Source organism: Oncorhynchus mykiss, unplaced genomic scaffold (genome assembly GCF_013265735.2).
Source record: "Oncorhynchus mykiss isolate Arlee unplaced genomic scaffold, USDA_OmykA_1.1 un_scaffold_553, whole genome shotgun sequence".
NCBI classification, from domain to species: Eukaryota; Metazoa; Chordata; class Actinopteri; order Salmoniformes; family Salmonidae; genus Oncorhynchus; species Oncorhynchus mykiss.
In genome coordinates, this window is record NW_023494000.1 from 41,632 (window position 1) to 64,000 (window position 22,369).

The 22,369-nt window shown below is 45.4% G+C and overlaps 57 non-coding genes and 10 pseudogenes across 57 annotated transcripts; all 67 read right to left on the bottom strand.

The window, feature by feature from the left end:
* Window positions 1-170: 170 nt before the first annotated feature.
* On the bottom strand, window positions 171-289 carry LOC118959349. Its single transcript, XR_005047859.1, has one exon. It is a non-coding gene; the product is annotated as a 5S ribosomal RNA (ribosomal RNA).
* A 177-nt stretch (window positions 290-466) lies between these two features.
* On the bottom strand, window positions 467-585 carry LOC118959351. The gene has a single exon (XR_005047861.1). It is a non-coding gene; the product is annotated as a 5S ribosomal RNA (ribosomal RNA).
* Window positions 586-845: 260 nt separating this feature from the next.
* LOC118959352 lies at window positions 846-964 on the bottom strand. The gene has a single exon (XR_005047862.1). It is a non-coding gene; the product is annotated as a 5S ribosomal RNA (ribosomal RNA).
* Window positions 965-1,141: 177 nt separating this feature from the next.
* On the bottom strand, window positions 1,142-1,260 carry LOC118959353. Its single transcript, XR_005047863.1, has one exon. It is a non-coding gene; the product is annotated as a 5S ribosomal RNA (ribosomal RNA).
* A 177-nt stretch (window positions 1,261-1,437) lies between these two features.
* LOC118959354 lies at window positions 1,438-1,556 on the bottom strand. Its single transcript, XR_005047864.1, has one exon. It is a non-coding gene; the product is annotated as a 5S ribosomal RNA (ribosomal RNA).
* Window positions 1,557-1,816: 260 nt separating this feature from the next.
* Window positions 1,817-1,935, bottom strand: LOC118959355. Its single transcript, XR_005047865.1, has one exon. It is a non-coding gene; the product is annotated as a 5S ribosomal RNA (ribosomal RNA).
* A 177-nt stretch (window positions 1,936-2,112) lies between these two features.
* LOC118959356 lies at window positions 2,113-2,231 on the bottom strand. Its single transcript, XR_005047866.1, has one exon. It is a non-coding gene; the product is annotated as a 5S ribosomal RNA (ribosomal RNA).
* Window positions 2,232-2,491: 260 nt separating this feature from the next.
* LOC118959357 lies at window positions 2,492-2,610 on the bottom strand. Its single transcript, XR_005047867.1, has one exon. It is a non-coding gene; the product is annotated as a 5S ribosomal RNA (ribosomal RNA).
* Window positions 2,611-2,786: 176 nt separating this feature from the next.
* Window positions 2,787-2,905, bottom strand: LOC118959358. The gene has a single exon (XR_005047868.1). It is a non-coding gene; the product is annotated as a 5S ribosomal RNA (ribosomal RNA).
* A 260-nt stretch (window positions 2,906-3,165) lies between these two features.
* LOC118959359 lies at window positions 3,166-3,284 on the bottom strand. The gene has a single exon (XR_005047869.1). It is a non-coding gene; the product is annotated as a 5S ribosomal RNA (ribosomal RNA).
* A 177-nt stretch (window positions 3,285-3,461) lies between these two features.
* Window positions 3,462-3,580, bottom strand: LOC118959360. Its single transcript, XR_005047870.1, has one exon. It is a non-coding gene; the product is annotated as a 5S ribosomal RNA (ribosomal RNA).
* A 260-nt stretch (window positions 3,581-3,840) lies between these two features.
* On the bottom strand, window positions 3,841-3,959 carry LOC118959362. Its single transcript, XR_005047872.1, has one exon. It is a non-coding gene; the product is annotated as a 5S ribosomal RNA (ribosomal RNA).
* Window positions 3,960-4,136: 177 nt separating this feature from the next.
* Window positions 4,137-4,255, bottom strand: LOC118959363. Its single transcript, XR_005047873.1, has one exon. It is a non-coding gene; the product is annotated as a 5S ribosomal RNA (ribosomal RNA).
* A 260-nt stretch (window positions 4,256-4,515) lies between these two features.
* Window positions 4,516-4,634, bottom strand: LOC118959364. Its single transcript, XR_005047874.1, has one exon. It is a non-coding gene; the product is annotated as a 5S ribosomal RNA (ribosomal RNA).
* Window positions 4,635-4,811: 177 nt separating this feature from the next.
* LOC118959476 lies at window positions 4,812-4,929 on the bottom strand (annotated as a pseudogene).
* A 259-nt stretch (window positions 4,930-5,188) lies between these two features.
* On the bottom strand, window positions 5,189-5,307 carry LOC118959365. Its single transcript, XR_005047875.1, has one exon. It is a non-coding gene; the product is annotated as a 5S ribosomal RNA (ribosomal RNA).
* Window positions 5,308-5,567: 260 nt separating this feature from the next.
* Window positions 5,568-5,686, bottom strand: LOC118959366. The gene has a single exon (XR_005047876.1). It is a non-coding gene; the product is annotated as a 5S ribosomal RNA (ribosomal RNA).
* A 177-nt stretch (window positions 5,687-5,863) lies between these two features.
* Window positions 5,864-5,982, bottom strand: LOC118959367. The gene has a single exon (XR_005047877.1). It is a non-coding gene; the product is annotated as a 5S ribosomal RNA (ribosomal RNA).
* A 177-nt stretch (window positions 5,983-6,159) lies between these two features.
* On the bottom strand, window positions 6,160-6,278 carry LOC118959368. The gene has a single exon (XR_005047878.1). It is a non-coding gene; the product is annotated as a 5S ribosomal RNA (ribosomal RNA).
* A 259-nt stretch (window positions 6,279-6,537) lies between these two features.
* On the bottom strand, window positions 6,538-6,656 carry LOC118959369. Its single transcript, XR_005047879.1, has one exon. It is a non-coding gene; the product is annotated as a 5S ribosomal RNA (ribosomal RNA).
* Window positions 6,657-6,916: 260 nt separating this feature from the next.
* On the bottom strand, window positions 6,917-7,035 carry LOC118959370. The gene has a single exon (XR_005047880.1). It is a non-coding gene; the product is annotated as a 5S ribosomal RNA (ribosomal RNA).
* A 177-nt stretch (window positions 7,036-7,212) lies between these two features.
* Window positions 7,213-7,331, bottom strand: LOC118959371. Its single transcript, XR_005047881.1, has one exon. It is a non-coding gene; the product is annotated as a 5S ribosomal RNA (ribosomal RNA).
* Window positions 7,332-7,508: 177 nt separating this feature from the next.
* Window positions 7,509-7,627, bottom strand: LOC118959373. The gene has a single exon (XR_005047883.1). It is a non-coding gene; the product is annotated as a 5S ribosomal RNA (ribosomal RNA).
* Window positions 7,628-7,886: 259 nt separating this feature from the next.
* LOC118959374 lies at window positions 7,887-8,005 on the bottom strand. Its single transcript, XR_005047884.1, has one exon. It is a non-coding gene; the product is annotated as a 5S ribosomal RNA (ribosomal RNA).
* Window positions 8,006-8,180: 175 nt separating this feature from the next.
* Window positions 8,181-8,299, bottom strand: LOC118959375. Its single transcript, XR_005047885.1, has one exon. It is a non-coding gene; the product is annotated as a 5S ribosomal RNA (ribosomal RNA).
* Window positions 8,300-8,559: 260 nt separating this feature from the next.
* LOC118959376 lies at window positions 8,560-8,678 on the bottom strand. The gene has a single exon (XR_005047886.1). It is a non-coding gene; the product is annotated as a 5S ribosomal RNA (ribosomal RNA).
* A 177-nt stretch (window positions 8,679-8,855) lies between these two features.
* Window positions 8,856-8,974, bottom strand: LOC118959377. The gene has a single exon (XR_005047887.1). It is a non-coding gene; the product is annotated as a 5S ribosomal RNA (ribosomal RNA).
* A 177-nt stretch (window positions 8,975-9,151) lies between these two features.
* On the bottom strand, window positions 9,152-9,270 carry LOC118959378. The gene has a single exon (XR_005047888.1). It is a non-coding gene; the product is annotated as a 5S ribosomal RNA (ribosomal RNA).
* A 260-nt stretch (window positions 9,271-9,530) lies between these two features.
* Window positions 9,531-9,649, bottom strand: LOC118959379. The gene has a single exon (XR_005047889.1). It is a non-coding gene; the product is annotated as a 5S ribosomal RNA (ribosomal RNA).
* Window positions 9,650-9,826: 177 nt separating this feature from the next.
* Window positions 9,827-9,945, bottom strand: LOC118959380. Its single transcript, XR_005047890.1, has one exon. It is a non-coding gene; the product is annotated as a 5S ribosomal RNA (ribosomal RNA).
* A 177-nt stretch (window positions 9,946-10,122) lies between these two features.
* Window positions 10,123-10,241, bottom strand: LOC118959381. Its single transcript, XR_005047891.1, has one exon. It is a non-coding gene; the product is annotated as a 5S ribosomal RNA (ribosomal RNA).
* Window positions 10,242-10,500: 259 nt separating this feature from the next.
* LOC118959382 lies at window positions 10,501-10,619 on the bottom strand. Its single transcript, XR_005047892.1, has one exon. It is a non-coding gene; the product is annotated as a 5S ribosomal RNA (ribosomal RNA).
* Window positions 10,620-10,796: 177 nt separating this feature from the next.
* Window positions 10,797-10,915, bottom strand: LOC118959431. Its single transcript, XR_005047941.1, has one exon. It is a non-coding gene; the product is annotated as a 5S ribosomal RNA (ribosomal RNA).
* Window positions 10,916-11,175: 260 nt separating this feature from the next.
* Window positions 11,176-11,294, bottom strand: LOC118959384. The gene has a single exon (XR_005047894.1). It is a non-coding gene; the product is annotated as a 5S ribosomal RNA (ribosomal RNA).
* A 177-nt stretch (window positions 11,295-11,471) lies between these two features.
* On the bottom strand, window positions 11,472-11,590 carry LOC118959385. Its single transcript, XR_005047895.1, has one exon. It is a non-coding gene; the product is annotated as a 5S ribosomal RNA (ribosomal RNA).
* A 259-nt stretch (window positions 11,591-11,849) lies between these two features.
* Window positions 11,850-11,968, bottom strand: LOC118959386. The gene has a single exon (XR_005047896.1). It is a non-coding gene; the product is annotated as a 5S ribosomal RNA (ribosomal RNA).
* Window positions 11,969-12,145: 177 nt separating this feature from the next.
* Window positions 12,146-12,254, bottom strand: LOC118959492 (annotated as a pseudogene).
* A 260-nt stretch (window positions 12,255-12,514) lies between these two features.
* On the bottom strand, window positions 12,515-12,633 carry LOC118959387. Its single transcript, XR_005047897.1, has one exon. It is a non-coding gene; the product is annotated as a 5S ribosomal RNA (ribosomal RNA).
* A 176-nt stretch (window positions 12,634-12,809) lies between these two features.
* On the bottom strand, window positions 12,810-12,927 carry LOC118959477 (annotated as a pseudogene).
* A 259-nt stretch (window positions 12,928-13,186) lies between these two features.
* LOC118959388 lies at window positions 13,187-13,305 on the bottom strand. The gene has a single exon (XR_005047898.1). It is a non-coding gene; the product is annotated as a 5S ribosomal RNA (ribosomal RNA).
* A 177-nt stretch (window positions 13,306-13,482) lies between these two features.
* On the bottom strand, window positions 13,483-13,601 carry LOC118959389. The gene has a single exon (XR_005047899.1). It is a non-coding gene; the product is annotated as a 5S ribosomal RNA (ribosomal RNA).
* A 259-nt stretch (window positions 13,602-13,860) lies between these two features.
* LOC118959390 lies at window positions 13,861-13,979 on the bottom strand. The gene has a single exon (XR_005047900.1). It is a non-coding gene; the product is annotated as a 5S ribosomal RNA (ribosomal RNA).
* Window positions 13,980-14,156: 177 nt separating this feature from the next.
* Window positions 14,157-14,275, bottom strand: LOC118959391. Its single transcript, XR_005047901.1, has one exon. It is a non-coding gene; the product is annotated as a 5S ribosomal RNA (ribosomal RNA).
* Window positions 14,276-14,535: 260 nt separating this feature from the next.
* On the bottom strand, window positions 14,536-14,654 carry LOC118959392. The gene has a single exon (XR_005047902.1). It is a non-coding gene; the product is annotated as a 5S ribosomal RNA (ribosomal RNA).
* Window positions 14,655-14,831: 177 nt separating this feature from the next.
* Window positions 14,832-14,940, bottom strand: LOC118959495 (annotated as a pseudogene).
* Window positions 14,941-15,199: 259 nt separating this feature from the next.
* LOC118959393 lies at window positions 15,200-15,318 on the bottom strand. Its single transcript, XR_005047903.1, has one exon. It is a non-coding gene; the product is annotated as a 5S ribosomal RNA (ribosomal RNA).
* Window positions 15,319-15,495: 177 nt separating this feature from the next.
* On the bottom strand, window positions 15,496-15,614 carry LOC118959395. The gene has a single exon (XR_005047905.1). It is a non-coding gene; the product is annotated as a 5S ribosomal RNA (ribosomal RNA).
* Window positions 15,615-15,873: 259 nt separating this feature from the next.
* Window positions 15,874-15,992, bottom strand: LOC118959396. The gene has a single exon (XR_005047906.1). It is a non-coding gene; the product is annotated as a 5S ribosomal RNA (ribosomal RNA).
* Window positions 15,993-16,168: 176 nt separating this feature from the next.
* Window positions 16,169-16,287, bottom strand: LOC118959397. The gene has a single exon (XR_005047907.1). It is a non-coding gene; the product is annotated as a 5S ribosomal RNA (ribosomal RNA).
* A 259-nt stretch (window positions 16,288-16,546) lies between these two features.
* Window positions 16,547-16,665, bottom strand: LOC118959398. The gene has a single exon (XR_005047908.1). It is a non-coding gene; the product is annotated as a 5S ribosomal RNA (ribosomal RNA).
* A 177-nt stretch (window positions 16,666-16,842) lies between these two features.
* Window positions 16,843-16,961, bottom strand: LOC118959399. Its single transcript, XR_005047909.1, has one exon. It is a non-coding gene; the product is annotated as a 5S ribosomal RNA (ribosomal RNA).
* Window positions 16,962-17,219: 258 nt separating this feature from the next.
* LOC118959400 lies at window positions 17,220-17,338 on the bottom strand. Its single transcript, XR_005047910.1, has one exon. It is a non-coding gene; the product is annotated as a 5S ribosomal RNA (ribosomal RNA).
* Window positions 17,339-17,514: 176 nt separating this feature from the next.
* On the bottom strand, window positions 17,515-17,623 carry LOC118959493 (annotated as a pseudogene).
* A 260-nt stretch (window positions 17,624-17,883) lies between these two features.
* LOC118959401 lies at window positions 17,884-18,002 on the bottom strand. The gene has a single exon (XR_005047911.1). It is a non-coding gene; the product is annotated as a 5S ribosomal RNA (ribosomal RNA).
* A 177-nt stretch (window positions 18,003-18,179) lies between these two features.
* LOC118959481 lies at window positions 18,180-18,298 on the bottom strand (annotated as a pseudogene).
* Window positions 18,299-18,556: 258 nt separating this feature from the next.
* LOC118959402 lies at window positions 18,557-18,675 on the bottom strand. Its single transcript, XR_005047912.1, has one exon. It is a non-coding gene; the product is annotated as a 5S ribosomal RNA (ribosomal RNA).
* Window positions 18,676-18,852: 177 nt separating this feature from the next.
* Window positions 18,853-18,971, bottom strand: LOC118959403. Its single transcript, XR_005047913.1, has one exon. It is a non-coding gene; the product is annotated as a 5S ribosomal RNA (ribosomal RNA).
* Window positions 18,972-19,231: 260 nt separating this feature from the next.
* On the bottom strand, window positions 19,232-19,350 carry LOC118959404. The gene has a single exon (XR_005047914.1). It is a non-coding gene; the product is annotated as a 5S ribosomal RNA (ribosomal RNA).
* A 176-nt stretch (window positions 19,351-19,526) lies between these two features.
* LOC118959485 lies at window positions 19,527-19,643 on the bottom strand (annotated as a pseudogene).
* A 258-nt stretch (window positions 19,644-19,901) lies between these two features.
* Window positions 19,902-20,020, bottom strand: LOC118959406. Its single transcript, XR_005047916.1, has one exon. It is a non-coding gene; the product is annotated as a 5S ribosomal RNA (ribosomal RNA).
* A 174-nt stretch (window positions 20,021-20,194) lies between these two features.
* LOC118959435 lies at window positions 20,195-20,313 on the bottom strand. The gene has a single exon (XR_005047945.1). It is a non-coding gene; the product is annotated as a 5S ribosomal RNA (ribosomal RNA).
* Window positions 20,314-20,569: 256 nt separating this feature from the next.
* Window positions 20,570-20,687, bottom strand: LOC118959478 (annotated as a pseudogene).
* Window positions 20,688-20,864: 177 nt separating this feature from the next.
* Window positions 20,865-20,982, bottom strand: LOC118959471. The gene has a single exon (XR_005047981.1). It is a non-coding gene; the product is annotated as a 5S ribosomal RNA (ribosomal RNA).
* A 176-nt stretch (window positions 20,983-21,158) lies between these two features.
* LOC118959407 lies at window positions 21,159-21,277 on the bottom strand. The gene has a single exon (XR_005047917.1). It is a non-coding gene; the product is annotated as a 5S ribosomal RNA (ribosomal RNA).
* Window positions 21,278-21,452: 175 nt separating this feature from the next.
* On the bottom strand, window positions 21,453-21,570 carry LOC118959480 (annotated as a pseudogene).
* Window positions 21,571-21,745: 175 nt separating this feature from the next.
* LOC118959489 lies at window positions 21,746-21,862 on the bottom strand (annotated as a pseudogene).
* A 259-nt stretch (window positions 21,863-22,121) lies between these two features.
* On the bottom strand, window positions 22,122-22,240 carry LOC118959408. Its single transcript, XR_005047918.1, has one exon. It is a non-coding gene; the product is annotated as a 5S ribosomal RNA (ribosomal RNA).
* Between the last annotated feature and the right edge of the window lie 129 nt (window positions 22,241-22,369).

Genomic DNA, 22,369 nt, shown 5'->3' on the forward strand with positions numbered 1-22,369 from the left:
TCACTCAAAAAGTGGAAGAAATTGCATATACTGTAGCCATAATTTGTAGCACAGATTGTTGGATGAAATACAAACTAACCTTGCTTACTTATTTCAAAGCGAGGGCACATATTTCAGCCTTGTGGGAAAAAACGGACAAAGAGTTGAAATTCCACAAGGCAGTGACAAAAAGCTTACAGCACCTGGTATTCCCAGGCGGTCTCCCATCCAAGTACTAACCAGGCCCGACCCTGCTTAGCTTCCGAGATCGGACGAGATCAGGCGTACTCAGGCCGGTGTGGCCGTAAGCGAAAGGCAATCTCAAAAAGTGGATGAAATTGCATATACTGTAGCCATAATTTGTAGCACAGATTGTTGGATGAAATACAAACTAACCTTGCTTACTTATTTCAAAGCGAGGGCACATATTTCAGCCTTGTGGGAAAAAACGGACAAAGAGTTGAAATTCCACAAGGCAGTGACAAAAAGCTTACAGCACCTGGTATTCCCAGGCGGTCTCCCATCCAAGTACTAACCAGGCCCGACCCTGCTTAGCTTCCGAGATCGGACGAGATCAGGCGTACTCAGGCCGGTGTGGCCGTAAGCGAGAAACTATCTCTTGGTGCACTATGTAAAGTCAAAGTGAGCCTGATTAACAGCTGTTGCATTTCCACCATTTAGATAAGCATCTTTGTGTCACTCAAAAAGTGGAAGAAATTGCATATACTGTAGCCATAATTTGTAGCACAGATTGTTGGATGAAATACAAACTAACCTTGCTTACTTATTTCAAAGCGAGGGCACATATTTCAGCCTTGTGGGAAAAAACGGACAAAGAGTTGAAATTCCACAAGGCAGTGACAAAAAGCTTACAGCACCTGGTATTCCCAGGCGGTCTCCCATCCAAGTACTAACCAGGCCCGACCCTGCTTAGCTTCCGAGATCGGACGAGATCAGGCGTACTCAGGCCGGTGTGGCCGTAAGCGAAAGGCAATCTCAAAAAGTGGATGAAATTGCATATACTGTAGCCATAATTTGTAGCACAGATTGTTGGATGAAATACAAACTAACCTTGCTTACTTATTTCAAAGCGAGGGCACATATTTCAGCCTTGTGGGAAAAAACGGACAAAGAGTTGAAATTCCACAAGGCAGTGACAAAAAGCTTACAGCACCTGGTATTCCCAGGCGGTCTCCCATCCAAGTACTAACCAGGCCCGACCCTGCTTAGCTTCCGAGATCGGACGAGATCAGGCGTACTCAGGCCGGTGTGGCCGTAAGCGAAAGGCAATCTCAAAAAGTGGATGAAATTGCATATACTGTAGCCATAATTTGTAGCACAGATTGTTGGATGAAATACAAACTAACCTTGCTTACTTATTTCAAAGCGAGGGCACATATTTCAGCCTTGTGGGAAAAAACGGACAAAGAGTTGAAATTCCACAAGGCAGTGACAAAAAGCTTACAGCACCTGGTATTCCCAGGCGGTCTCCCATCCAAGTACTAACCAGGCCCGACCCTGCTTAGCTTCCGAGATCGGACGAGATCAGGCGTACTCAGGCCGGTGTGGCCGTAAGCGAGAAACTATCTCTTGGTGCACTATGTAAAGTCAAAGTGAGCCTGATTAACAGCTGTTGCATTTCCACCATTTAGATAAGCATCTTTGTGTCACTCAAAAAGTGGAAGAAATTGCATATACTGTAGCCATAATTTGTAGCACAGATTGTTGGATGAAATACAAACTAACCTTGCTTACTTATTTCAAAGCGAGGGCACATATTTCAGCCTTGTGGGAAAAAACGGACAAAGAGTTGAAATTCCACAAGGCAGTGACAAAAAGCTTACAGCACCTGGTATTCCCAGGCGGTCTCCCATCCAAGTACTAACCAGGCCCGACCCTGCTTAGCTTCCGAGATCGGACGAGATCAGGCGTACTCAGGCCGGTGTGGCCGTAAGCGAAAGGCAATCTCAAAAAGTGGATGAAATTGCATATACTGTAGCCATAATTTGTAGCACAGATTGTTGGATGAAATACAAACTAACCTTGCTTACTTATTTCAAAGCGAGGGCACATATTTCAGCCTTGTGGGAAAAAACGGACAAAGAGTTGAAATTCCACAAGGCAGTGACAAAAAGCTTACAGCACCTGGTATTCCCAGGCGGTCTCCCATCCAAGTACTAACCAGGCCCGACCCTGCTTAGCTTCCGAGATCGGACGAGATCAGGCGTACTCAGGCCGGTGTGGCCGTAAGCGAGAAACTATCTCTTGGTGCACTATGTAAAGTCAAAGTGAGCCTGATTAACAGCTGTTGCATTTCCACCATTTAGATAAGCATCTTTGTGTCACTCAAAAAGTGGAAGAAATTGCATATACTGTAGCCATAATTTGTAGCACAGATTGTTGGATGAAATACAAACTAACCTTGCTTACTTATTTCAAAGCGAGGGCACATATTTCAGCCTTGTGGGAAAAAACGGACAAAGAGTTGAAATTCCACAAGGCAGTGACAAAAAGCTTACAGCACCTGGTATTCCCAGGCGGTCTCCCATCCAAGTACTAACCAGGCCCGACCCTGCTTAGCTTCCGAGATCGGACGAGATCAGGCGTACTCAGGCCGGTGTGGCCGTAAGCGAAAGGCAATCTCAAAAAGTGGATGAAATTGCATATACTGTAGCCATAATTTGTAGCACAGATTGTTGGATGAAATACAAACTAACCTTGCTTACTTATTTCAAAGCGAGGGCACATATTTCAGCCTTGTGGAAAAAACGGACAAAGAGTTGAAATTCCACAAGGCAGTGACAAAAAGCTTACAGCACCTGGTATTCCCAGGCGGTCTCCCATCCAAGTACTAACCAGGCCCGACCCTGCTTAGCTTCCGAGATCGGACGAGATCAGGCGTACTCAGGCCGGTGTGGCCGTAAGCGAGAAACTATCTCTTGGTGCACTATGTAAAGTCAAAGTGAGCCTGATTAACAGCTGTTGCATTTCCACCATTTAGATAAGCATCTTTGTGTCACTCAAAAAGTGGAAGAAATTGCATATACTGTAGCCATAATTTGTAGCACAGATTGTTGGATGAAATACAAACTAACCTTGCTTACTTATTTCAAAGCGAGGGCACATATTTCAGCCTTGTGGGAAAAAACGGACAAAGAGTTGAAATTCCACAAGGCAGTGACAAAAAGCTTACAGCACCTGGTATTCCCAGGCGGTCTCCCATCCAAGTACTAACCAGGCCCGACCCTGCTTAGCTTCCGAGATCGGACGAGATCAGGCGTACTCAGGCCGGTGTGGCCGTAAGCGAAAGGCAATCTCAAAAAGTGGATGAAATTGCATATACTGTAGCCATAATTTGTAGCACAGATTGTTGGATGAAATACAAACTAACCTTGCTTACTTATTTCAAAGCGAGGGCACATATTTCAGCCTTGTGGGAAAAAACGGACAAAGAGTTGAAATTCCACAAGGCAGTGACAAAAAGCTTACAGCACCTGGTATTCCCAGGCGGTCTCCCATCCAAGTACTAACCAGGCCCGACCCTGCTTAGCTTCCGAGATCGGACGAGATCAGGCGTACTCAGGCCGGTGTGGCCGTAAGCGAGAAACTATCTCTTGGTGCACTATGTAAAGTCAAAGTGAGCCTGATTAACAGCTGTTGCATTTCCACCATTTAGATAAGCATCTTTGTGTCACTCAAAAAGTGGAAGAAATTGCATATACTGTAGCCATAATTTGTAGCACAGATTGTTGGATGAAATACAAACTAACCTTGCTTACTTATTTCAAAGCGAGGGCACATATTTCAGCCTTGTGGGAAAAAACGGACAAAGAGTTGAAATTCCACAAGGCAGTGACAAAAAGCTTACAGCACCTGGTATTCCCAGGCGGTCTCCCATCCAAGTACTAACCAGGCCCGACCCTGCTTAGCTTCCGAGATCGGACGAGATCAGGCGTACTCAGGCCGGTGTGGCCGTAAGCGAAAGGCAATCTCAAAAAGTGGATGAAATTGCATATACTGTAGCCATAATTTGTAGCACAGATTGTTGGATGAAATACAAACTAACCTTGCTTACTTATTTCAAAGCGAGGGCACATATTTCAGCCTTGTGGGAAAAAACGGACAAAGAGTTGAAATTCCACAAGGCAGTGACAAAAAGCTTACAGCACCTGGTATTCCCAGGCGGTCTCCCATCCAAGTACTAACCAGGCCCGACCCTGCTTAGCTTCCGAGATCGGACGAGATCAGGCGTACTCAGGCCGGTGTGGCCGTAAGCGAGAAACTATCTCTTGGTGCACTATGTAAAGTCAAAGTGAGCCTGATTAACAGCTGTTGCATTTCCACCATTTAGATAAGCATCTTTGTGTCACTCAAAAAGTGGAAGAAATTGCATATACTGTAGCCATAATTTGTAGCACAGATTGTTGGATGAAATACAAACTAACCTTGCTTACTTATTTCAAAGCGAGGGCACATATTTCAGCCTTGTGGGAAAAAACGGACAAAGAGTTGAAATTCCACAAGGCAGTGACAAAAAGCTTACAGCACCTGGTATTCCCAGGCGGTCTCCCATCCAAGTACTAACCAGGCCCGACCCTGCTTAGCTTCCGAGATCGGACGAGATCAGGCGTACTCAGGCCGGTGTGGCCGTAAGCGAAAGGCAATCTCAAAAAGTGGATGAAATTGCATATACTGTAGCCATAATTTGTAGCACAGATTGTTGGATGAAATACAAACTAACCTTGCTTACTTATTTCAAAGCGAGGGCACATATTTCAGCCTTGTGGGAAAAAACGGACAAAGAGTTGAAATTCCACAAGGCAGTGACAAAAAGCTTACAGCACCTGGTATTCCCAGGCGGTCTCCCATCCAAGTACTAACCAGGCCCGACCCTGCTTAGCTTCCGAGATCGGACGAGATCAGGCGTACTCAGGCCGTGTGGCCGTAAGCGAGAAACTATCTCTTGGTGCACTATGTAAAGTCAAAGTGAGCCTGATTAACAGCTGTTGCATTTCCACCATTTAGATAGCATCTTTGTGTCACTCAAAAAGTGGAAGAAATTGCATATACTGTAGCCATAATTTGTAGCACAGATTGTTGGATGAAATACAAACTAACCTTGCTTACTTATTTCAAAGCGAGGGCACATATTTCAGCCTTGTGGGAAAAAACGGACAAAGAGTTGAAATTCCACAAGGCAGTGACAAAAAGCTTACAGCACCTGGTATTCCCAGGCGGTCTCCCATCCAAGTACTAACCAGGCCCGACCCTGCTTAGCTTCCGAGATCGGACGAGATCAGGCGTACTCAGGCCGGTGTGGCCGTAAGCGAGAAACTATCTCTTGGTGCACTATGTAAAGTCAAAGTGAGCCTGATTAACAGCTGTTGCATTTCCACCATTTAGATAAGCATCTTTGTGTCACTCAAAAAGTGGAAGAAATTGCATATACTGTAGCCATAATTTGTAGCACAGATTGTTGGATGAAATACAAACTAACCTTGCTTACTTATTTCAAAGCGAGGGCACATATTTCAGCCTTGTGGGAAAAAACGGACAAAGAGTTGAAATTCCACAAGGCAGTGACAAAAAGCTTACAGCACCTGGTATTCCCAGGCGGTCTCCCATCCAAGTACTAACCAGGCCCGACCCTGCTTAGCTTCCGAGATCGGACGAGATCAGGCGTACTCAGGCCGGTGTGGCCGTAAGCGAAAGGCAATCTCAAAAAGTGGATGAAATTGCATATACTGTAGCCATAATTTGTAGCACAGATTGTTGGATGAAATACAAACTAACCTTGCTTACTTATTTCAAAGCGAGGGCACATATTTCAGCCTTGTGGGAAAAAACGGACAAAGAGTTGAAATTCCACAAGGCAGTGACAAAAAGCTTACAGCACCTGGTATTCCCAGGCGGTCTCCCATCCAAGTACTAACCAGGCCCGACCCTGCTTAGCTTCCGAGATCGGACGAGATCAGGCGTACTCAGGCCGGTGTGGCCGTAAGCGAAAGGCAATCTCAAAAAGTGGATGAAATTGCATATACTGTAGCCATAATTTGTAGCACAGATTGTTGGATGAAATACAAACTAACCTTGCTTACTTATTTCAAAGCGAGGGCACATATTTCAGCCTTGTGGGAAAAAACGGACAAAGAGTTGAAATTCCACAAGGCAGTGACAAAAAGCTTACAGCACCTGGTATTCCCAGGCGGTCTCCCATCCAAGTACTAACCAGGCCCGACCCTGCTTAGCTTCCGAGATCGGACGAGATCAGGCGTACTCAGGCCGGTGTGGCCGTAAGCGAGAACTATCTCTTGGTGCACTATGTAAAGTCAAAGTGAGCCTGATTAACAGCTGTTGCATTTCCACCATTTAGATAAGCATCTTTGTGTCACTCAAAAAGTGGAAGAAATTGCATATACTGTAGCCATAATTTGTAGCACAGATTGTTGGATGAAATACAAACTAACCTTGCTTACTTATTTCAAAGCGAGGGCACATATTTCAGCCTTGTGGGAAAAAACGGACAAAGAGTTGAAATTCCACAAGGCAGTGACAAAAAGCTTACAGCACCTGGTATTCCCAGGCGGTCTCCCATCCAAGTACTAACCAGGCCCGACCCTGCTTAGCTTCCGAGATCGGACGAGATCAGGCGTACTCAGGCCGGTGTGGCCGTAAGCGAGAAACTATCTCTTGGTGCACTATGTAAAGTCAAAGTGAGCCTGATTAACAGCTGTTGCATTTCCACCATTTAGATAAGCATCTTTGTGTCACTCAAAAAGTGGAAGAAATTGCATATACTGTAGCCATAATTTGTAGCACAGATTGTTGGATGAAATACAAACTAACCTTGCTTACTTATTTCAAAGCGAGGGCACATATTTCAGCCTTGTGGGAAAAAACGGACAAAGAGTTGAAATTCCACAAGGCAGTGACAAAAAGCTTACAGCACCTGGTATTCCCAGGCGGTCTCCCATCCAAGTACTAACCAGGCCCGACCCTGCTTAGCTTCCGAGATCGGACGAGATCAGGCGTACTCAGGCCGGTGTGGCCGTAAGCGAAAGGCAATCTCAAAAAGTGGATGAAATTGCATATACTGTAGCCATAATTTGTAGCACAGATTGTTGGATGAAATACAAACTAACCTTGCTTACTTATTTCAAAGCGAGGGCACATATTTCAGCCTTGTGGGAAAAAACGGACAAAGAGTTGAAATTCCACAAGGCAGTGACAAAAAGCTTACAGCACCTGGTATTCCCAGGCGGTCTCCCATCCAAGTACTAACCAGGCCCGACCCTGCTTAGCTTCCGAGATCGGACGAGATCAGGCGTACTCAGGCCGGTGTGGCCGTAAGCGAAAGGCAATCTCAAAAAGTGGATGAAATTGCATATACTGTAGCCATAATTTGTAGCACAGATTGTTGGATGAAATACAAACTAACCTTGCTTACTTATTTCAAAGCGAGGGCACATATTTCAGCCTTGTGGGAAAAAACGGACAAAGAGTTGAAATTCCACAAGGCAGTGACAAAAAGCTTACAGCACCTGGTATTCCCAGGCGGTCTCCCATCCAAGTACTAACCAGGCCCGACCCTGCTTAGCTTCCGAGATCGGACGAGATCAGGCGTACTCAGGCCGGTGTGGCCGTAAGCGAGAAACTATCTCTTGGTGCACTATGTAAAGTCAAAGTGAGCCTGATTAACAGCTGTTGCATTTCCACCATTTAGATAAGCATCTTTGTGTCACTCAAAAGTGGAAGAAATTGCATATACTGTAGCCATAATTTGTAGCACAGATTGTTGGATGAAATACAAACTAACCTTGCTTACTTATTTCAAAGCGAGGGCACATATTTCAGCCTTGTGGGAAAAAACGGACAAAGAGTTGAAATTCCACAAGGCAGTGACAAAAAGCTTACAGCACCTGGTATTCCCAGGCGGTCTCCCATCCAAGTACTAACCAGGCCCGACCCTGCTTAGCTTCCGAGATCGGACGAGATCAGGCGTACTCAGGCCGGTGTGGCCGTAAGCGAAAGGCAATCTCAAAAGTGGATGAAATTGCATATACTGTAGCCATAATTTGTAGCACAGATTGTTGGATGAAATACAAACTAACCTTGCTTACTTATTTCAAAGCGAGGGCACATATTTCAGCCTTGTGGGAAAAACGGACAAAGAGTTGAAATTCCACAAGGCAGTGACAAAAAGCTTACAGCACCTGGTATTCCCAGGCGGTCTCCCATCCAAGTACTAACCAGGCCCGACCCTGCTTAGCTTCCGAGATCGGACGAGATCAGGCGTACTCAGGCCGGTGTGGCCGTAAGCGAGAAACTATCTCTTGGTGCACTATGTAAAGTCAAAGTGAGCCTGATTAACAGCTGTTGCATTTCCACCATTTAGATAAGCATCTTTGTGTCACTCAAAAAGTGGAAGAAATTGCATATACTGTAGCCATAATTTGTAGCACAGATTGTTGGATGAAATACAAACTAACCTTGCTTACTTATTTCAAAGCGAGGGCACATATTTCAGCCTTGTGGGAAAAAACGGACAAAGAGTTGAAATTCCACAAGGCAGTGACAAAAAGCTTACAGCACCTGGTATTCCCAGGCGGTCTCCCATCCAAGTACTAACCAGGCCCGACCCTGCTTAGCTTCCGAGATCGGACGAGATCAGGCGTACTCAGGCCGGTGTGGCCGTAAGCGAAAGGCAATCTCAAAAAGTGGATGAAATTGCATATACTGTAGCCATAATTTGTAGCACAGATTGTTGGATGAAATACAAACTAACCTTGCTTACTTATTTCAAAGCGAGGGCACATATTTCAGCCTTGTGGGAAAAAACGGACAAAGAGTTGAAATTCCACAAGGCAGTGACAAAAAGCTTACAGCACCTGGTATTCCCAGGCGGTCTCCCATCCAAGTACTAACCAGGCCCGACCCTGCTTAGCTTCCGAGATCGGACGAGATCAGGCGTACTCAGGCCGGTGTGGCCGTAAGCGAAAGGCAATCTCAAAAAGTGGATGAAATTGCATATACTGTAGCCATAATTTGTAGCACAGATTGTTGGATGAAATACAAACTAACCTTGCTTACTTATTTCAAAGCGAGGGCACATATTTCAGCCTTGTGGGAAAAAACGGACAAAGAGTTGAAATTCCACAAGGCAGTGACAAAAAGCTTACAGCACCTGGTATTCCCAGGCGGTCTCCCATCCAAGTACTAACCAGGCCCGACCCTGCTTAGCTTCCGAGATCGGACGAGATCAGGCGTACTCAGGCCGGTGTGGCCGTAAGCGAGAAACTATCTCTTGGTGCACTATGTAAAGTCAAAGTGAGCCTGATTAACAGCTGTTGCATTTCCACCATTTAGATAAGCATCTTTGTGTCACTCAAAAAGTGGAAGAAATTGCATATACTGTAGCCATAATTTGTAGCACAGATTGTTGGATGAAATACAAACTAACCTTGCTTACTTATTTCAAAGCGAGGGCACATATTTCAGCCTTGTGGGAAAAAACGGACAAAGAGTTGAAATTCCACAAGGCAGTGACAAAAAGCTTACAGCACCTGGTATTCCCAGGCGGTCTCCCATCCAAGTACTAACCAGGCCCGACCCTGCTTAGCTTCCGAGATCGGACGAGATCAGGCGTACTCAGGCCGGTGTGGCCGTAAGCGAAAGGCAATCTCAAAAAGTGGATGAAATTGCATATACTGTAGCCATAATTTGTAGCACAGATTGTTGGATGAAATACAAACTAACCTTGCTTACTTATTTCAAAGCGAGGGCACATATTTCAGCCTTGTGGGAAAAAACGGACAAAGAGTTGAAATTCCACAAGGCAGTGACAAAAAGCTTACAGCACCTGGTATTCCCAGGCGGTCTCCCATCCAAGTACTAACCAGGCCCGACCCTGCTTAGCTTCCGAGATCGGACGAGATCAGGCGTACTCAGGCCGGTGTGGCCGTAAGCGAAAGGCAATCTCAAAAAGTGGATGAAATTGCATATACTGTAGCCATAATTTGTAGCACAGATTGTTGGATGAAATACAAACTAACCTTGCTTACTTATTTCAAAGCGAGGGCACATATTTCAGCCTTGTGGGAAAAAACGGACAAAGAGTTGAAATTCCACAAGGCAGTGACAAAAAGCTTACAGCACCTGGTATTCCCAGGCGGTCTCCCATCCAAGTACTAACCAGGCCCGACCCTGCTTAGCTTCCGAGATCGGACGAGATCAGGCGTACTCAGGCCGGTGTGGCCGTAAGCGAGAAACTATCTCTTGGTGCACTATGTAAAGTCAAAGTGAGCCTGATTAACAGCTGTTGCATTTCCACCATTTAGATAAGCATCTTTGTGTCACTCAAAAGTGGAAGAAATTGCATATACTGTAGCCATAATTTGTAGCACAGATTGTTGGATGAAATACAAACTAACCTTGCTTACTTATTTCAAAGCGAGGGCACATATTTCAGCCTTGTGGGAAAAAACGGACAAAGAGTTGAAATTCCACAAGGCAGTGACAAAAAGCTTACAGCACCTGGTATTCCCAGGCGGTCTCCCATCCAAGTACTAACCAGGCCCGACCCTGCTTAGCTTCCGAGATCGGACGAGATCAGGCGTACTCAGGCCGGTGTGGCCGTAAGCGAAAGGCAATCTCAAAAAGTGGATGAAATTGCATATACTGTAGCCATAATTTGTAGCACAGATTGTTGGATGAAATACAAACTAACCTTGCTTACTTATTTCAAAGCGAGGGCACATATTTCAGCCTTGTGGGAAAAAACGGACAAAGAGTTGAAATTCCACAAGGCAGTGACAAAAAGCTTACAGCACCTGGTATTCCCAGGCGGTCTCCCATCCAAGTACTAACCAGGCCCGACCCTGCTTAGCTTCCGAGATCGGACGAGATCAGGCGTACTCAGGCCGGTGTGGCCGTAAACGAGAAACTATCTCTTGGTGCACTATGTAAAGTCAAAGTGAGCCTGATTAACAGCTGTTGCATTTCCACCATTTAGATAAGCATCTTTGTGTCACTCAAAAAGTGGAAGAAATTGCATATACTGTAGCCATAATTTGTAGCACAGATTGTTGGATGAAATACAAACTAACCTTGCTTACTTATTTCAAAGCGAGGGCACATATTTCAGCCTTGTGGGAAAAAACGGACAAAGAGTTGAAATTCCACAAGGCAGTGACAAAAAGCTTACAGCACCTGGTATTCCCAGGCGGTCTCCCATCCAAGTACTAACCAGGCCCGACCCTGCTTAGCTTCCGAGATCGGACGAGATCAGGCGTACTCAGGCCGGTGTGGCCGTAAGCGAAAGGCAATCTCAAAAAGTGGATGAAATTGCATATACTGTAGCCATAATTTGTAGCACAGATTGTTGGATGAAATACAAACTAACCTTGCTTACTTATTTCAAAGCGAGGGCACATATTTCAGCCTTGTGGGAAAAAACGGACAAAGAGTTGAAATTCCACAAGGCAGTGACAAAAAGCTTACAGCACCTGGTATTCCCAGGCGGTCTCCCATCCAAGTACTAACCAGGCCCGACCCTGCTTAGCTTCCGAGATCGGACGAGATCAGGCGTACTCAGGCCGGTGTGGCCGTAAGCGAGAAACTATCTCTTGGTGCACTATGTAAAGTCAAAGTGAGCCTGATTAACAGCTGTTGCATTTCCACCATTTAGATAAGCATCTTTGTGTCACTCAAAAGTGGAAGAAATTGCATATACTGTAGCCATAATTTGTAGCACAGATTGTTGGATGAAATACAAACTAACCTTGCTTACTTATTTCAAAGCGAGGGCACATATTTCAGCCTTGTGGGAAAAAACGGACAAAGAGTTGAAATTCCACAAGGCAGTGACAAAAAGCTTACAGCACCTGGTATTCCCAGGCGGTCTCCCATCCAAGTACTAACCAGGCCCGACCCTGCTTAGCTTCCGAGATCGGACGAGATCAGGCGTACTCAGGCCGGTGTGGCCGTAAGCGAAAGGCAATCTCAAAAAGTGGATGAAATTGCATATACTGTAGCCATAATTTGTAGCACAGATTGTTGGATGAAATACAAACTAACCTTGCTTACTTATTTCAAAGCGAGGGCACATATTTCAGCCTTGTGGGAAAAAACGGACAAAGAGTTGAAATTCCACAAGGCAGTGACAAAAAGCTTACAGCACCTGGTATTCCCAGGCGGTCTCCCATCCAAGTACTAACCAGGCCCGACCCTGCTTAGCTTCCGAGATCAGGCGTACTCAGGCCGGTGTGGCCGTAAGCGAGAAACTATCTCTTGGTGCACTATGTAAAGTCAAAGTGAGCCTGATTAACAGCTGTTGCATTTCCACCATTTAGATAAGCATCTTTGTGTCACTCAAAAAGTGGAAGAAATTGCATATACTGTAGCCATAATTTGTAGCACAGATTGTTGGATGAAATACAAACTAACCTTGCTTACTTATTTCAAAGCGAGGGCACATATTTCAGCCTTGTGGGAAAAAACGGACAAAGAGTTGAAATTCCACAAGGCAGTGACAAAAAGCTTACAGCACCTGGTATTCCCAGGCGGTCTCCCATCCAAGTACTAACCAGGCCCGACCCTGCTTAGCTTCCGAGATCGGACGAGATCAGGCGTACTCAGGCCGGTGTGGCCGTAAGCGAAAGGCAATCTCAAAAAGTGGATGAAATTGCATATACTGTAGCCATAATTTGTAGCACAGATTGTTGGATGAAATACAAACTAACCTTGCTTACTTATTTCAAAGCGAGGGCACATATTTCAGCCTTGTGGGAAAAACGGACAAAGAGTTGAAATTCCACAAGGCAGTGACAAAAAGCTTACAGCACCTGGTATTCCCAGGCGGTCTCCCATCCAAGTACTAACCAGGCCCGACCCTGCTTAGCTTCCGAGATCGGACGAGATCAGGCGTACTCAGGCCGTGTGGCCGTAAGCGAGAAACTATCTCTTGGTGCACTATGTAAAGTCAAAGTGAGCCTGATTAACAGCTGTTGCATTTCCACCATTTAGATAAGCATCTTTGTGTCACTCAAAAGTGGAAGAAATTGCATATACTGTAGCCATAATTTGTAGCACAGATTGTTGGATGAAATACAAACTAACCTTGCTTACTTATTTCAAAGCGAGGGCACATATTTCAGCCTTGTGGGAAAAAACGGACAAAGAGTTGAAATTCCACAAGGCAGTGACAAAAAGCTTACAGCACCTGGTATTCCCAGGCGGTCTCCCATCCAAGTACTAACCAGGCCCGACCCTGCTTAGCTTCCGAGATCGGACGAGATCAGGCGTACTCAGGCCGGTGTGGCCGTAAGCGAAAGGCAATCTCAAAAAGTGGATGAAATTGCATATACTGTAGCCATAATTTGTAGCACAGATTGTTGGATGAAATACAAACTAACCTTGCTTACTTATTTCAAAGCGAGGGCACATATTTCAGCCTTGTGGGAAAAAACGGACAAAGAGTTGAAATTCCACAAGGCAGTGACAAAAAGCTTACAGCACCTGGTATTCCCAGGCGGTCTCCCATCCAAGTACTAACCAGGCCCGACCCTGCTTAGCTTCCGAGATCGGACGAGATCAGGCGTACTCAGGCCGGTGTGGCCGTAAGCGAGAAACTATCTCTTGGTGCACTATGTAAAGTCAAAGTGAGCCTGATTAACAGCTGTTGCATTTCCACCATTTAGATAAGCATCTTTGTGTCACTCAAAAGTGGAAGAAATTGCATATACTGTAGCCATAATTTGTAGCACAGATTGTTGGATGAAATACAAACTAACCTTGCTTACTTATTTCAAAGCGAGGGCACATATTTCAGCCTTGTGGGAAAAAACGGACAAAGAGTTGAAATTCCACAAGGCAGTGACAAAAAGCTTACAGCACCTGGTATTCCCAGGCGGTCTCCCATCCAAGTACTAACCAGGCCCGACCCTGCTTAGCTTCCGAGATCGGACGAGATCAGGCGTACTCAGGCCGGTGTGGCCGTAAGCGAAAGGCAATCTCAAAAAGTGGATGAAATTGCATATACTGTAGCCATAATTTGTAGCACAGATTGTTGGATGAAATACAAACTAACCTTGCTTACTTATTTCAAAGCGAGGGCACATATTTCAGCCTTGTGGGAAAAAACGGACAAAGAGTTGAAATTCCACAAGGCAGTGACAAAAAGCTTACAGCACCTGGTATTCCCAGGCGGTCTCCCATCCAAGTACTAACCAGGCCCGACCCTGCTTAGCTTCCGAGATCGGACGAGATCAGGCGTACTCAGGCCGGTGTGGCCGTAAGCGAGAAACTATCTCTTGGTGCACTATGTAAAGTCAAAGTGAGCCTGATTAACAGCTGTTGCATTTCCACCATTTAGATAAGCATCTTTGTGTCACTCAAAAAGTGGAAGAAATTGCATATACTGTAGCCATAATTTGTAGCACAGATTGTTGGATGAAATACAAACTAACCTTGCTTACTTATTTCAAAGCGAGGGCACATATTTCAGCCTTGTGGGAAAAAACGGACAAAGAGTTGAAATTCCACAAGGCAGTGACAAAAAGCTTACAGCACCTGGTATTCCCAGGCGGTCTCCCATCCAAGTACTAACCAGGCCCGACCCTGCTTAGCTTCCGAGATCGGACGAGATCAGGCGTACTCAGGCCGGTGTGGCCGTAAGCGAAAGGCAATCTCAAAAAGTGGATGAAATTGCATATACTGTAGCCATAATTTGTAGCACAGATTGTTGGATGAAATACAAACTAACCTTGCTTACTTATTTCAAAGCGAGGGCACATATTTCAGCCTTGTGGGAAAAAACGGACAAAGAGTTGAAATTCCACAAGGCAGTGACAAAAAGCTTACAGCACCTGGTATTCCCAGGCGGTCTCCCATCCAAGTACTAACCAGGCCCGACCCTGCTTAGCTTCCGAGATCGGACGTACTCAGGCCGGTGTGGCCGTAAGCGAGAAACTATCTCTTGGTGCACTATGTAAGTCAAAGTGAGCCTGATTAACAGCTGTTGCATTTCCACCATTTAGATAAGCATCTTTGTGTCACTCAAAAAGTGGAAGAAATTGCATATACTGTAGCCATAATTTGTAGCACAGATTGTTGGATGAAATACAAACTAACCTTGCTTACTTATTTCAAAGCGAGGGCACATATTTCAGCCTTGTGGGAAAAAACGGACAAAGAGTTGAAATTCCACAAGGCAGTGACAAAAAGCTTACAGCACCTGGTATTCCCAGGCGGTCTCCCATCCAAGTACTAACCAGGCCCGACCCTGCTTAGCTTCCGAGATCGGACGAGATCAGGCGTACTCAGGCCGGTGTGGCCGTAAGCGAAAGGCAATCTCAAAAAGTGGATGAAATTGCATATACTGTAGCCATAATTTGTAGCACAGATTGTTGGATGAAATACAAACTAACCTTGCTTACTTATTTCAAAGCGAGGGCACATATTTCAGCCTTGTGGGAAAAAACGGACAAAGAGTTGAAATTCCACAAGGCAGTGACAAAAAGCTTACAGCACCTGGTATTCCCAGGCGGTCTCCCATCCAAGTACTAACCAGGCCCGACCCTGCTTAGCTTCCGAGATCGGACGAGATCAGGCGTACTCAGGCCGGTGTGGCCGTAAGCGAGAAACTATCTCTTGGTGCACTATGTAAAGTCAAAGTGAGCCTGATTAACAGCTGTTGCATTTCCACCATTTAGATAAGCATCTTTGTGTCACTCAAAAGTGGAAGAAATTGCATATACTGTAGCCATAATTTGTAGCACAGATTGTTGGATGAAATACAAACTAACCTTGCTTACTTATTTCAAAGCGAGGGCACATATTTCAGCCTTGTGGGAAAAAACGGACAAAGAGTTGAAATTCCACAAGGCAGTGACAAAAAGCTTACAGCACCTGGTATTCCCAGGCGGTCTCCCATCCAAGTACTAACCAGGCCCGACCCTGCTTAGCTTCCGAGATCGGACGAGATCAGGCGTACTCAGGCCGGTGTGGCCGTAAGCGAAAGGCAATCTCAAAAGTGGATGAAATTGCATATACTGTAGCCATAATTTGTAGCACAGATTGTTGGATGAAATACAAACTAACCTTGCTTACTTATTTCAAAGCGAGGGCACATATTTCAGCCTTGTGGGAAAAAACGGACAAAGAGTTGAAATTCCACAAGGCAGTGACAAAAAGCTTACAGCACCTGGTATTCCCAGGCGGTCTCCCATCCAAGTACTAACCAGGCCCGACCCTGCTTAGCTTCCGAGATCGGACGAGATCAGGCGTACTCAGGCCGGTGTGGCCGTAAGCGAGAAACTATCTCTTGGTGCACTATGTAAAGTCAAAGTGAGCCTGATTAACAGCTGTTGCATTTCCACCATTTAGATAAGCATCTTTGTGTCACTCAAAAAGTGAAGAAATTGCATATACTGTAGCCATAATTTGTAGCACAGATTGTTGGATGAAATACAAACTAACCTTGCTTACTTATTTCAAAGCGAGGGCACATATTTCAGCCTTGTGGGAAAAAACGGACAAAGAGTTGAAATTCCACAAGGCAGTGACAAAAAGCTTACAGCACCTGGTATTCCCAGGCGGTCTCCCATCCAAGTACTAACCAGGCCCGACCCTGCTTAGCTTCCGAGATCGGACGAGATCAGGCGTACTCAGGCCGGTGTGGCCGTAAGCGAAAGGCAATCTCAAAAAGTGGATGAAATTGCATATACTGTAGCCATAATTTGTAGCACAGATTGTTGGATGAAATACAAACTAACCTTGCTTACTTATTTCAAAGCGAGGGCACATATTTCAGCCTTGTGGGAAAAAACGGACAAAGAGTTGAAATTCCACAAGGCAGTGACAAAAAGCTTACAGCACCTGGTATTCCCAGGCGGTCTCCCATCCAAGTACTAACCAGGCCCGACCCTGCTTAGCTTCCGAGATCGGACGAGATCAGGCGTACTCAGGCCGGTGTGGCCGTAAGCGAGAAACTATCTCTTGGTGCACTATGTAAAGTCAAGTGAGCCTGATTAACAGCTGTTGCATTTCCACCATTTAGATAAGCATCTTTGTGTCACTCAAAAGTGGAAGAAATTGCATATACTGTAGCCATAATTTGTAGCACAGATTGTTGGATGAAATACAAACTAACCTTGCTTACTTATTTCAAAGCGAGGGCACATATTTCAGCCTTGTGGGAAAAAACGGACAAAGAGTTGAAATTCCACAAGGCAGTGACAAAAAGCTTACAGCACCTGGTATTCCCAGGCGGTCTCCCATCCAAGTACTAACCAGGCCCGACCCTGCTTAGCTTCCGAGATCGGACGAGATCAGGCGTACTCAGGCCGGTGTGGCCGTAAGCGAAAGGCAATCTCAAAAGTGGATGAAATTGCATATACTGTAGCCATAATTTGTAGCACAGATTGTTGGATGAAATACAAACTAACCTTGCTTACTTATTTCAAAGCGAGGGCACATATTTCAGCCTTGTGGGAAAAAACGGACAAAGAGTTGAAATTCCACAAGGCAGTGACAAAAAGCTTACAGCACCTGGTATTCCCAGGCGGTCTCCCATCCAAGTACTAACCAGGCCCGACCCTGCTTAGCTTCCGAGATCAGGCGTACTCAGGCCGGTGTGGCCGTAAGCGAGAAACTATCTCTTGGTGCACTATGTAAAGTCAAAGTGAGCCTGATTAACAGCTGTTGCATTTCCACCATTTAGATAAGCATCTTTGTGTCACTCAAAAAGTGGAAGAAATTGCATATACTGTAGCCATAATTTGTAGCACAGATTGTTGGATGAAATACAAACTAACCTTGCTTACTTATTTCAAAGCGAGGGCACATATTTCAGCCTTGTGGGAAAAAACGGACAAAGAGTTGAAATTCCACAAGGCAGTGACAAAAAGCTTACAGCACCTGGTATTCCCAGGCGGTCTCCCATCCAAGTACTAACCAGGCCCGACCCTGCTTAGCTTCCGAGATCGGACGAGATCAGGCGTACTCAGGCCGGTGTGGCCGTAAGCGAAAGGCAATCTCAAAAAGTGGATGAAATTGCATATACTGTAGCCATAATTTGTAGCACAGATTGTTGGATGAAATACAAACTAACCTTGCTTACTTATTTCAAAGCGAGGGCACATATTTCAGCCTTGTGGGAAAAAACGGACAAAGAGTTGAAATTCCACAAGGCAGTGACAAAAAGCTTACAGCACCTGGTATTCCCAGGCGGTCTCCCATCCAAGTACTAACCAGGCCCGACCCTGCTTAGCTTCCGAGATCGGACGAGATCAGGCGTACTCAGGCCGGTGTGGCCGTAGTGGAAACTATCTCTTGGTGCACTATGTAAAGTCAAAGTGAGCCTGATTAACAGCTGTTGCATTTCCACCATTTAGATAAGCATCTTTGTGTCACTCAAAAAGTGGAAGAAATTGCATATACTGTAGCCATAATTTGTAGCACAGATTGTTGGATGAAATACAAACTAACCTTGCTTACTTATTTCAAAGCGAGGGCACATATTTCAGCCTTGTGGGAAAAAACGGACAAAGAGTTGAAATTCCACAAGGCAGTGACAAAAAGCTTACAGCACCTGGTATTCCCAGGCGGTCTCCCATCCAAGTACTAACCAGGCCCGACCCTGCTTAGCTTCCGAGATCGGACGAGATCAGGCGTACTCAGGCCGGTGTGGCCGTAAGCGAAAGGCAATCTCAAAAAGTGGATGAAATTGCATATACTGTAGCCATAATTTGTAGCACAGATTGTTGGATGAAATACAAACTAACCTTGCTTACTTATTTCAAAGCGAGGGCACATATTTCAGCCTTGTGGGAAAAAACGGACAAAGAGTTGAAATTCCACAAGGCAGTGACAAAAAGCTTACAGCACCTGGTATTCCCAGGCGGTCTCCCATCCAAGTACTAACCAGGCCCGACCCTGCTTAGCTTCCGAGATCGGACGAGATCAGGCGTACTCAGGCCGGTGTGGCCGTAAGCGAGAAACTATCTCTTGGTGCACTATGTAAAGTCAAAGTGAGCCTGATTAACAGCTGTTGCATTTCCACCATTTAGATAAGCATCTTTGTGTCACTCAAAAAGTGGAAGAAATTGCATATACTGTAGCCATAATTTGTAGCACAGATTGTTGGATGAAATACAAACTAACCTTGCTTACTTATTTCAAAGCGAGGGCACATATTTCAGCCTTGTGGGAAAAAACGGACAAAGAGTTGAAATTCCACAAGGCAGTGACAAAAAGCTTACAGCACCTGGTATTCCCAGGCGGTCTCCCATCCAAGTACTAACCAGGCCCGACCCTGCTTAGCTTCCGAGATCGGACGAGATCAGGCGTACTCAGGCCGGTGTGGCCGTAAGCGAAAGGCAATCTCAAAAAGTGGATGAAATTGCATATACTGTAGCCATAATTTGTAGCACAGATTGTTGGATGAAATACAAACTAACCTTGCTTACTTATTTCAAAGCGAGGGCACATATTTCAGCCTTGTGGGAAAAAACGGACAAGAGTTGAAATTCCACAAGGCAGTGACAAAAAGCTTACAGCACCTGGTATTCCCAGGCGGTCTCCTTCAAGTACTAACCAGGCCCGACCCTGCTTAGCTTCCGAGATCGGACGAGATCAGGCGTACTCAGGCCGGTGTGGCCGTAAACAGAAACTATCTCTTGGTGCACTATGTAAAGTCAAAGTGAGCCTGATTAACAGCTGTTGCATTTCCACCATTTAGATAAGCATCTTGTGTCACTCAAAAAGTGGAAGAAATTGCATATACTGTAGCCATAATTTGTAGCACAGATTGTTGGATGAAATACAAACTAACCTTGCTTACTTATTTCAAAGCGAGGGCACATATTTCAGCCTTGTGGGAAAAAACGGACAAAGAGTTGAAATTCCACAAGGCAGTGACAAAAAGCTTACAGCACCTGGTATTCCCAGGCGGTCTCCCATCCAAGTACTAACCAGGCCCGACCCTGCTTAGCTTCCGAGATCGGACGAGATCAGGCGTACTCAGGCCGGTGTGGCCGTAAGCGAAAGGCAATCTCAAAAGTGGATGATTGCATATACTGTAGCCATAATTTTGTAGCACAGATTGTTGGATGAAATACAAACTAACCTTGCTTACTTATTTCAAAGCGAGGGCACATATTTCAGCCTTGTGGGAAAAAACGGACAAAGAGTTGAAATTCCACAAGGCAGTGACAAAAGCTTACAGCACCTGGTATTCCCAGGCGGTCTCCCATTCAAGTACTAACCAGGCCCGACCCTGCTTAGCTTCCGAGATCGGACGAGATCAGGCGTACTCAGGCCGGTGTGGCCGTAAGCGAGAACTATCTCTTGGTGCACTATGTAAGTCAAAGTGAGCCTGATTAACAGCTGTTGCATTTCCACCATTTAGATAAGCATCTTTGTGTCACTCAAAAAGTGGAAGAAATTGCATATACTGTAGCCATAATTTGTAGCACAGATTGTTGGATGAAATACAAACTAACCTTGCTTACTTATTTCAAAGCGAGGGCACATATTTAGCCTTGTGGGAAAAAACGGACAAAGAGTTGAAATTCCACAAGGCAGTGACAAAAGCTTACAGCACCTGGTATTCCCAGGCGGTCTCCCATCCAAGTACTAACCAGGCCCGACCCTGCTTAGCTTCCGAGATCGGACGAGATCAGGCGTACTCAGGCCGTGTGGCCGTAAGCGAAAGGCAATCTCAAAAAGTGGATGAAATTGCATATACTGTAGCCATAATTTGTAGCACAGATTGTTGGATGAAATACAAACTAACCTTGCTTACTTATTTCAAAGCGAGGGCACATATTTCAGCCTTGTGGGAAAAAACGGACAAAGAGTTGAAATTCCACAAGGCAGTGACAAAAAGCTTACAGCACCTGGTATTCCCAGGCGGTCTCCCATCCAAGTACTAACCAGCCCGACCCTGCTTAGCTTCCGAGATCGGACGAGATCAGGCGTACTCAGGCCGGTGTGGCCGTAAGCGAAAGGCAATCTCAAAAAGTGATGAAATTGCATATACTGTAGCCATAATTTGTAGCACAGATTGTTGGATGAAATACAAACTAACCTTGCTTACTTATTTCAAAGCGAGGGCACATATTTCAGCCTTGTGGGAAAAAACGGACAAAGAGTTGAAATTCCACAAGGCAGTGACAAAAAGCTTACAGCACCTGGTATTCCCAGGCGGTCTCCCATCCAAGTACTAACCAGGCCCGACCCTGCTTAGCTTCCGAGATCGGACGAGATCAGGCGTACTCAGGCCGGTGTGGCCGTAAGCGAAAGGCACCTCAAAAAGTGGATGAAATTGCATATACTGTAGCCATAATTTGTAGCACAGATTGTTGGATGAAATACAAACTAACCTTGCTTACTTATTTCAAAGCGAGGGCACATATTTCAGCCTTGTGGGAAAAACGGACAAAGAGTTGAAATTCCACAAGGCAGTGACAAAAAGCTTACAGCACCTGGTATTCCCAGGCGGTCTCCCATCCAAGTACTAACCAGGCCCGACCCTGCTTAGCTTCCGAGATCGGACGAGATCAGGCGTACTCAGCCGGTGTGGCCGCAAGCGAAAGGCAATCTCAAAAAGTGGATGAAATTGCATATACTGTAGCCATAATTTGTAGCACAGATTGTTGGATGAAATACAAACTAACCTTGCTTACTTATTTCAAAGCGAGGCACATATTTCAGCCTTGTGGAAAAAACGGACAAAGAGTTGAAATTCCACAAGGCAGTGACAAAAAGCTTACAGCACCTGGTATTCCCAGGCGGTCTCCCATCCAGTACTAACCAGGCCCGACCCTGCTTAGCTTCCGAGATCGGACGAGATCAGGCGTACTCAGGCCGGTGTGGCCGTAGCGAGAAACTATCTCTTGGTGCACTATGTAAAGTCAAAGTGAGCCTGATTAACAGCTGTTGCATTTCCACCATTTAGATAAGCATCTTTGTGTCACTCAAAAAGTGGAAGAAATTGCATATACTGTAGCCATAATTTGTAGCACAGATTGTTGGATGAAATACAAACTAACCTTGCTTACTTATTTCAAAGCGAGGGCACATATTTCAGCCTTGTGGGAAAAAACGGACAAAGAGTTGAAATTCCACAAGGCAGTGACAAAAGCTTACAGCACCTGGTATTCCCAGGCGGTCTCCCATCCAAGTACTAACCAGGCCCGACCCTGCTTAGCTTCCGAGATCGGACGAGATCAGGCGTACTCAGGCCGGTGTGGCCGTAAGCGAAAGGCAATCTCAAAAAGTGGATGAAATTGCATATACTGTAGCCATAATTTGTAGCACAGATTGTTGGATGAAATACAAACTAACCTTGCTTACTTATTTCAAAGCGAGGGCACATATTTCAGCCTTG